We start from the raw sequence: 10,521 nt of genomic DNA, 5'->3' as shown, positions 1-10,521 counted from the left end.
ATGCTCAGAATGTCTGGGTTGCACAACCGCTTGTCTCAGCTGGGAGTTAATCTCCCGGATGACGCGGTCATTGACAGAATCCTCCAGTCGCTTCCACCAAGCTACAAGAGCTTTGTGATGAACTACAATATGCAGGGGATGGAAAAGACCATTCCCGAGGTATATTCAATGCTGAAATCAGCGGAAGGGGAGATCAGAAAAGAACATCAAGTGTTGATGGTGAATAAAACCACTAAGTTCAAGAAGGGCAAGGGTAAGAAGAACTTCAAGAAGGACGGCAAGGGAGTTGCCGCGCCCGGTAAACCAGTTATTGGGAAAAAGTCAAAGAATGGATCCAAGCCCGAGACTGAGTGCTTTTATTGCAAGGGAAGTGGTCACTGGAAGCGGAACTGCCCCAAATATTTAGCGGACAAGAAGAAGGCCGGCAACACCCAAGGTATATGTGATATACATGTAATTGATGTGTACCTTACCAGTACTCGTAGTAGCTCCTGGGTATTTGATACCGGTGCGGTTGCTCATATTTGTAACTCAAAGCAGGAACTACGGAATAAACGGAGACTGGCGAAGGACGAGGTGACGATGCGTGTCGGGAATGGTTCCAAGGTCGATGTGATCGCCGTCGGCACGCTACCTCTGCATCTACCCACGGGATTAGTTTTAAACCTCAATAATTGTTATTTAGTGCCAGCTTTGAGCATGAACATTGTATCTGGATCTCGTTTAATTCGAGATGGCTACTCATTTAAATCTGAGAATAATGGTTGTTCTATTTATTTGAGAGATATGTTTTATGGTCATGCCCCGCTGGTCAATGGTTTATTTTTGATGAATCTCGAACATGATGTTACACATGTTCATAGTGTGAATACCAAAAGATGCAAAGTTGATAACGATAGTCCCACATACTTGTGGCACTGCCGCCTTGGTCACATTGGTGTCAAGCGCATGAAGAAGCTCCATGCAGATGGACTTTTGGAGTCTCTTGATTACGAATCATTTGACACGTGCGAACCATGCCTCATGGGTAAGATGACCAAGACTCCGTTCTCCGGAACAATGGAGCGAGCAACCAACTTATTGGAAATCATACAAACCGATGTGTGTGGTCCAATGAGTGTTGAGGCTCGCGGAGGATATCGTTATGTTCTCACTCTCACTGATGATTTAAGTAGATATGGATATGTCTACCTGATGAAACACAAGTTTGAAACCTTTGAAAAGTTCAAAGAATTTCAGAGTGAGGTTGAGAATCAACGTGACAGGAGAATAAAATTCCTACGATCAGATCGTGGTGGAGAATATTTAAGTCACGAGTTTGGTGCACACTTAAGGAAATGTGGAATAGTTTCACAACTCACGCCGCCTGGAACACCTCAGAGAAATGGTGTGTCCGAACATCGTAATCGCACTCTATTGGATATGGTGCGATCTATGATGTCTCTTACCGATTTACCGCTCTCATTTTGGGGTTATGCTTTAGAGACTGCCGCATTCACTTTAAATAGGGCTCCGTCGAAATCCATTGAGACGACACCGTATGAATTATGGTTTGGGAAGAAACCTAAGCTGTCGTTTCTAAAAGTTTGGGGATGCGATGCTTATGTCAAGAAACTTCAACCTGAAAAGCTCGAACCCAAATCGGAAAAATGCGTCTTCATAGGATACCCTAAGGAAACTATTGGGTATACCTTCTACCTCAGATCCGAAGGCAAGATCTTCGTTGCCAAGAACGGGTCCTTTCTGGAGAAGGAGTTTCTCTCGAAAGAATTGAGTGGGAGGAAAGTGGAACTTGATGAGGTGATAGTCACCCCTTCCGAACCGGAAAGTAGCGCAGCGCGGGAAAATGTTCCTGTGGTGCCTACACCGACTGGGGAGGAAGTTAATGATGATGATCATGAAACTTCAGATCAAGTTACTGAACTTCGTAGGTCCACAAGGACACGTTCCGCACCAGAGTGGTACGGCAACCCTGTCCTGGAAATCATGTTGTTAGACAACGGTGAACCTTCGAACTATGAAGAAGCGATGGCGGGCCCGGATTCCGACAAATGGCTAGAAGCCATGAAATCCGAGATAGAATCCATGTATGAAAACAAAGTATGGACTTTGACTGACTTGCCCGATGAGCGGCGAGCCATAGAAAACAAATGGATCTTTAAGAAGAAGACGGACGCAGATGGTAATGTGACCATCTACAAAGCTCGACTTGTCGCTAAGGGTTATCGACAAGTTCAAGGGGTTGACTACGATGAGACTTTCTCACCCGTAGCGAAGCTGAAGTCCGTCCGAATCATGTTAGCAATTGCCGCATACTATGATTATGAGATATGGCAGATGGACGTCAAAACGGCATTCCTTAACGGCTTCCTTAAGGAAGAGTTGTATATGATGCAGCCGGAAGGTTTTGTCGATCCTAAGAATGCTAACAAAGTATGCAAGCTCCAGCGCCAATCTATGGGCTGGTGCAAGCATCTCGGAGTTGGAACATTCGCTTTGATGAGATGATCAAAGCGTTTGGGTTTACACAGACTTATGGAGAAGCCTGTGTTTACAAGAAAGTGAGTGGGAGCTCTGTAGCATTTCTCATATTATATGTGGATGACATACTATTGATGGGAAATGATATAGAATTCTTGGAAAGTATAAAGGCCTATTTGAATAAGTGTTTTTCAATGAAGGACCTTGGAGAAGCTGCTTATATATTAGGCATCAAGATCTATAGAGATAGATCAAGACGCCTCATTGGTCTTTCACAGAGTACATACCTTGACAAGATATTGAAGAAGTTCAATATGGATCAGTCCAAGAAGGGGTTCTTGCCTGTATTGCAAGGTGTGCAGTTGAGCACGGCTCAATGCCCGACCACGGCAGAAGATATAGAAGAGATGAGTGTCATCCCCTATGCCTCGGCCATAGGGTCTATTATGTATGCCATGCTGTGTACCAGACCTGATGTAAACCTTGCCGTAAGTTTGGTAGGCAGGTACCAAAGTAATCCCGGCAAGGAACACTGGACAGCGGTCAAGAATATCCTGAAGTACATGAAGAGGACTAAGGATATGTTTCTCGTTTATGGAGGTGATGAAGAGCTCGTCGTAAAGGGTTACGTCGACGCTAGCTTCGACACAGATCTGGATGACTCGAAGTCACATACCGGATACATGTATATTTTGAATGGAAGAGCAGTAAGCTGGTGTAGTTGCAAGCAAAGCGTCGTGGCGGGATCTACATGTGAAGCGGAGTACATGGCAGCCTCGGAGGCAGCACAGGAAGCAGTCTGGATGAAGGAGTTCATTACCGACCTAGGGGTGATTCCCAATGCGTCGGGCCCAATGACTCTCTTCTGTGACAACACTGGAGCTATTGCCCTTGCGAAGGAGCCCAGGTTTCACAGGAAGACCAGGCATATCAAGCGTCGCTTCAACTCCATTCGTGAAAGTGTTCAAAATGGAGACATAGATATTTGTAAAGTACACACGGACCTGAATGTAGCAGATCCGTTGACTAAACCTCTCCCTAGGGCAAAACATGATCAACACCAGGACGCAATGGGTGTTCGATTCATCACAATGTAACTAGATTATTGACTCTAGTGCAAGTGGGAGACTGTTGGAAATATGCCCTAGAGGCAATAATAAATGGTTATTATTATATTTCTTTGTTCATGATAATTGTCTATTATTCATGCTATAATTGTATTGTCCGGAAATCGTAATACATGTGTGAATACATAGACCACAAAGTGTCCCTAGTAAGCCTCTAGTTGACTAGCTCGTTGATCAACAGATAGTCATGGTTTCCTGGCTATGGACATTGGATGTCATTGATAACGGGATCACATCATTAGGAGAATGATGTGATGGACAAGACCCAATCCTAAGCATAGCATAAAAGATCGTGTAGTTTCGTTTGCTAGAGCTTTTCCAATGTCAAGTATCTTTTCCTTAGACCATGAGATCGTGCAACTCCCGGATACCGTAGGAGTGCTTTGGGTGTGCCAAACATCACAACGTAACTGGGTGACTATAAAGGTGCACTACGGGTATCTCCGAAAGTGTCTGTTGGGTTGGCATGGATCGAGACTGGGATTTGTCACTCCGTGTGACGGAGAGGTATCTCTGGGCCCACTCGGTAATGCATCATCATAATGAGCTCAATGTGACTAAGGCGTTAGTCACGGGATCATGCATTGCGGTACGAGTAAAGAGACTTGCCGGTAACGAGATTGAACAAGGTATTGGGATACCGACGATCGAATCTCGGGCAAGTAACATACCGTTTGACAAAGGGAATTGCATACGAGATTGACTGAATCCTCGACATCGTGGTTCATCCGATGAGATCATCGTGAAACATGTGGGAGCCAACATGGGTATCCAGATCCCGCTGTTGGTTATTGACCGGAGAGGCGTCTCGGTCATGTCTGCATGTCTCCTGAACCCGTAGGGTCTACACACTTAAGGTCCGGTGACGCTAGGGTTGTAGAGATATATGTATGCGGAAACCCGAAAGTTGTTCGGAGTCCCGGATGAGATCCCGGACGTCACGAGAGGTTCCGGAATGGTCCAGAGGTGAAGAATTATATATAGGAAGTCCAGTTTCGGCCACCGGGAAAGTTTCGGGGGTTACCGGTATTGTACCGGGACCACGGGAAGGGTCCCGGGGGGTCCACCGGGTGGGGCCACCTATCCCGGAGGGCCCCGTGGGCTGAAAGTGGAAGGGAACTAGCCCTTAGTGGGCTGGGGCGCCCCCCTTGGGCCTCCCCCCATGCGCCTAGGGTTGGGAACCCTAGGGGGGGGGGGAGTTCCCCCTTGCCTTGGGGGGCAAGGCAACCCCTTCCCCCCTTGTGGCCGCCGCCCCCCTTGAGATCTCATCTCTTGGGGCCGGCGCCCCCCCCAGGGGGCCTATATAAAGGGGGGGAGGGAGGGCAGCACACAACAGCCTTGGGCGCCTCCCTCCTCCCCTGCAACACCTCTCTCTCTCTCGCAGAAGCTTAGCGAAGCCCTGCCAAGACCCGCTACATCCACCACCACGCCGTCGTGCTGCTGGATCTCCATCAACCTCTCCTTCCCCTTGCTGGATCAAGAAGGAGGAGACGTCGCTGCACCGTACGTGTGTTGAACGCGGAGGTGCCGTCCGTTAGGCACTCGGTCATCGGTGATTTGGATCACGGCGAGTACGACTCCGTCATCCACGTTCATTGGAACGCTTCCGCTCGCGATCTACAAGGGTATGTAGATACACTCCCTTCCCTTCGTTGCTAGTATACTCCATAGATGCATCTTGGTGAACATAGGAAAATTTTAAAATTATGCTACGATTCCCAACAGTTACTGCCAGATTTAGGTTTAGATAATTAGAAGAAGAAAAAATTGAAAAAAGAAGAATAAGTAGAAGAAGAGGAAAAAGGGGAAAAGGAAGAGGGTTGCCGAGGGGATAGATGGTGGAGCCAATGGGTCCCGCCGGTCCCGACGCCCATGCCGAGAACCCCCCGGTCCGAGTGCTGGCCCGTCGACCGTGCGTCACCATACCTGAGGGCGCCCGGGGATGAGCGGGTTAGGGGGTTCCTCGGTGTCGATGGAACCCTAAATAGCAAGTATCGTCGGTGCGAGATACATGTGGCCGTCGGTGTCGAACACTACATCCACGTCTCACAAGTGACGCCGACATCCGGCGTCCCAAAGCAATTGTTCTCGGTGTCGATGGCGGTCGAACACCATTGCGAATTTGCCTGGCAGCCTCTGCGATGACGATTAAAAGGCAAGTGTTGAAACTTGAAACACCCAAACTGACTCAAGTCGGTTTGGTTGTTTGAAATTTCAAAACTTGGCTTTAATCCTCATCGCAGAGGCTGCCAGACAAATTCGCCAAGGTGTTCGACCGTCATCGGCCACTAGAACTATTGTTGCGGGACGCCGGGCGCCGGCTTGACTTGTGGGATGTGGATCTAGTGTTCAACGCCGAGCGCCACATGTATCTCGCACCGACGATTCTTGCTATCTAGGGTTCCATCGATGCCAAGGACCCCCTAACCCGCTCGTCCTATTGTAAATATTTAGTTAGGTCGACGGAAGAAACAAAATTGCTATGTTACTCATCTTTCGATTTAAATGTGCAGTTATTTCGTCGCTGCGAGGGTCTAGTGTTCGACGAGCTCCGCCCCTGCGTTCGTTGGTGAGCACAAATGACATCTCCTCCTCCCCCCTTCATTTGCTATGTTCCGGTCTTCGTGCCGATGAAACTTGCTAGCTATAGGTGTCAATCATCAGTATGCGTAACTACTATGCGTCTCCCGTTCGAAAGGGTTACATCTATAAATATGCATGCATTTGCGTATTTATAATCGTGATTCTTTCGAATTGTCCAACGTTATCCATGGACAGCCCGAGTATGTGTAGATTGGGTTCGTTTTCCCATATGCTCTGCTCCGGATCTGATGCAGAATTTCGTCAGTGCCTCCCTGTTGTTCTCCGGGTACACATCCTCTCTGCTTATTGCCGAGACGTGTATCAGGAGAACAGCGGGGAGGTACTGCCAAAATTTTGCGTTGGATCTGGAGAAGAGCATGGGAAAACGAACCCAATCTACACATAGTCGGGTGGGATTAGGACCTATCTTTACCTATTAGCGTGTAGGTTGCATGGACGTAATAAAACTGACAAACTCCATTAACTAACGGATATGGTTTGCTTAATTATGTATATATTTCTTGTGTGTCCAGTAGGAAGTCAATATGAGTGATCGTGCATGGATGTACACCGGTTACACTAGTCAGAAAGTTTGGACCGAGGAATGGTTAACAAAAACCAAGGGGTTTGTTAGAGCCGCATTTGCGAATGGCCAGGAATTAAGCTGGTGCCCCTGTGCTCGGTGCGACAACTATAAAATGAGGGACGAACTTGAAATGATTAAAGACCTGCAGAAGTTTGGTTTTACGCCTGGTTACATGGTCTGGACATTACATGGTGAGTCTGCCCAACGTGCCAGAGCCGAGGTGGTTCGTCGTCGCACCGACGAGCATGGTACCGGGACCGCAGACATGGTGCAAGACTTTGACGATGCTCGGGACTCGGACGAGGAGATGGAGGAATCTGCAAAGGCCTTCACTGAAATGTTGGAGTCCTCAAGACGTCCTCTCCACGAGCACACTAAGCTTTGTCAGCTGGATGCCATCTCACAAATAATGGATTTGAAGGCTCAATTCAACTTGGGCAGAGAATGCTACGACGCGATGATGACAGTATTCGGACGATTTCTACCCAAAGTCCATGTGCTACCTCCAAACCTGTACCAGTCAGACAAAATCCTCCGTGCTCTTAAGATGCCCTATGAGAAGATACATGCCTGTGAGAAAGGATGTGTCTTATTTAGGCTTCAGTATGAGGACTTGAACTATTGTCCCAGTTGCAAGTCTTCCAGGTATGTTGTGGTAAACAACGGTATGGGTGAGAAGACACAAACCAAAATACTCGTTAATGTTCTTCGGTATGTGCCAATCGTACCAAGACTTCAACATATTTTCATGGTCGAAAAGACGGCCAGACAGATGACATGGCACAAAACGTGCAAAAGAACCGAACTAGATGCAGATGGGAATGTGATGATGGTGCACACATCGGCTGGTGAAGCGTGGAAGCACTTCGATGCATTACATAAGGAAAGAACGGCAGATCCAAGGCATCCTCGAGTCACCGTCAGCATGGATGGGTTCAGTGTGTTTGGTCAGACGACAACCCAATACAGTTGTTGGCCCCTGTTTGTCATTCCACTCAATCTCCCCCCCGGGCAGATTATGCAAAGAAAGAACATTTTCCTGACGCTGATAATTCCAGGGCCCAACTATCCGGGGAAGAATATGAATGTGTACATGCAACCGCTTACGGACGAATTGCAAGAAGCTTGGGATAATGGGTTCAAGACATACGACGACTTTAGCAAAGAGAACTTCATAATGCGTGCCTGGTACATGTACTCGACGCATGACTTGTCGGCGTATGCGCTATTCGTTGGCTGGTGTGTGCATGAAAGCTTCCCGTGCCCCACATGCAAGGGAGCTCTTGAGTTTCGTTGGCTGACGGTAGGGCACAAGTATAGTTGCTTCGACTTGCATAGACCGTTTCTACATCCTCGCCATAAGTTCAGGAAAGACAAGAACTTCATCAAAGGTAGAGTTGTCAAACACTCTGCACCACCTGCGTTGACAGGCCAATAGACCCTAGATCAGTTAAACGCTCTCGAGCCAGATCCAGAGCGTCCAGGGTATTTCAAGGGGTATAATAAGGAACACGCCTGGACTCACAAGACATGCTTCTGGGATCTGCCTTACTTCAAAGACCTCCTTTGCCCACACAACATCGACGTGATGCACACTGAAAAGAATATCGCCGAAGCCATTTTTGGTACATTGTTCGGCATAGAGGGGAAATCAAAGGATAATACTAAGGCTAGAGTCGATCAAGAGGAGCTATGTGATAGAATGTTACAAAACATGCAAGAACCAAAAGGAAAGGGGAACTGGACGAAGTGAAAGGCATGGTTCAATCTTGGAAGGCCAGCTATGAAGGAAATTATTTTGTGGGTGAAAATGAAGTTGATGTTCCCTGATGGGTATGCAGCAAATCTAAAGAGGGGAGCAAGTCTTGAAAAATTGAAAATATTTGGTCTAAAAAGTCATGATTGACACATATGGATTGAGCGGATAATGCCGGTGATGTTGCGTGGCTTCATCCCTGAGGATGAATGGCTAGTACTGGCAGAGCTGTGCTATTTGTTCCGTGTTCTTTGTGCGAAAGAACTATCGCCTGGCCTCCTAGAAGAAATGGAACAGTTGACGCCGGAGTTGATCTGCAAGTTAGAGATGATCTTTCCGCCAAGCTTCCTTAATCCAATGCAACACTTGATTTTGCATCTCCCGACCGAGGCACGATTGGGGGGGGGGGGCGTGCAAAATTGTTGGTGCTACCCAACTGAGAGGATGCAGAAGACGCTTCGAGCAAAATGTAAAAATAAACATAGAATAGAAGCATCGATGGCCGAGGCATTCATCACTAAGGAGGCGGCAAACTTCGTGACAGCACACTACGAAGCCAAAAATCGTCATTTGCATAATCCGAAGATTCGGTACAATGCTGACGACCCTAAAAAGGGTCAATCCAACCTCAGCCTATTCAAAGGGGATCTCGCACCAACCAGTATCCTTGGATGTTGAAGAATGGCGGACCATTTCGCTGTATCTCTTCAACAACCTAACAGAAGTGCGGCCGTACATTGAGTAAGATCTCGGTACATTGTTTCGCAACTTCTAATTCCTTTGAACTGCTCTTATTCCTGGATATTTGATGTAGTCGATACGTCGCCATATTCTCGTATGGAGCGGTGATCCAAAAGGATTCCATCGAAGAGTATGACCTTCTGGCAAAGCAAGGAGCCGAATATCCTGATTTCATCTCTTGATTCAAAAAAAGGTAATTACCATTAGACCATTTCATTTCTTTGGCTAATTTGCGACTAATGCAACAATCCTTTCGTATTAAACTTGTAGGCTAATTCAGAGATTATGGATGCCGAATTGAGACAAGTAGCTAATGGTTTTGACTATAAGGTCTGTTCATTTGACAAATACGACATCAACGGGTATCGCTTTCGTACATATGGCAAAGAGCTATCTATGGTCGACCGAAAGTCTACAAATTGTTGTGTCTCTGCTATCGGCGAAGGAGGTATCGAGTATTATGGAAGAGTTGAAGCAATTTATGAACTTCAATTCTATGGTGAAAACCCACCAAACGTCGTAGTCTTCAGATGTTATTGGTTCCAGCCGAGGGAGACTAGAAGGACTCATGAACATATAGGGCTAGTCGAAATCAAACAAAGCACCCATTTGGATGTTCCCGATGTCTATATTACGGCTCAACATGCAACCCAAGTTTTCTATCTACCGTGGGCCTGTCAAAGTGATCCAAATCTCAGTGGTTGGGATGTCGTTTATGAAGTGTTGCCACGTGTTAGACCACCTCCCCCTAATGAAGAGGATTGTGAACCTCACATTAACTAAGACACATATGACGAAGGAGAATTCTTCCAAGAAACACGTCTTTCCAAAAAATGTTTCAAGAACCGCTCTACTCCACCCCAGAACATTGAAGTAGACAACGATAGTGAATCCGACTTCACCCCTGAGCCGGAACAAGAAGAAGTTACTGCTGCAGATGACCTGTCAATGCTTGAACGATTACGTAAAGGAGGCCTTCCACATATTGATGCATTTATTGATGATGATGATGAGCACGTCACTGATAGTGATGATGATGATGCATTTAATGATCCCGGAGCATATATAGACGATTCAGAGTAATATTAGTAATGTGAGCTATTCAATTTTTCCTACACCTCCGTGATAACGGTATTTTTCTTCTTATTTAGCCTGGTTAGTCAATTTTTGACATAATTTAGCCTATTTAGTCCACAAATGACATAATAAGATGAAGAAAATCAAGGAAGAGGAAGGAAAGAAGGAAT

The sequence above is a fragment of the Aegilops tauschii genome, chromosome 6 (assembly GCF_002575655.3).
Source record: "Aegilops tauschii subsp. strangulata cultivar AL8/78 chromosome 6, Aet v6.0, whole genome shotgun sequence".
In the NCBI taxonomy this organism is placed as follows: Eukaryota; Viridiplantae; Streptophyta; class Magnoliopsida; order Poales; family Poaceae; genus Aegilops; species Aegilops tauschii.
The sequence above is the reverse complement of the archived record's forward strand: the minus strand, read 5'-3'. Positions refer to the sequence as shown.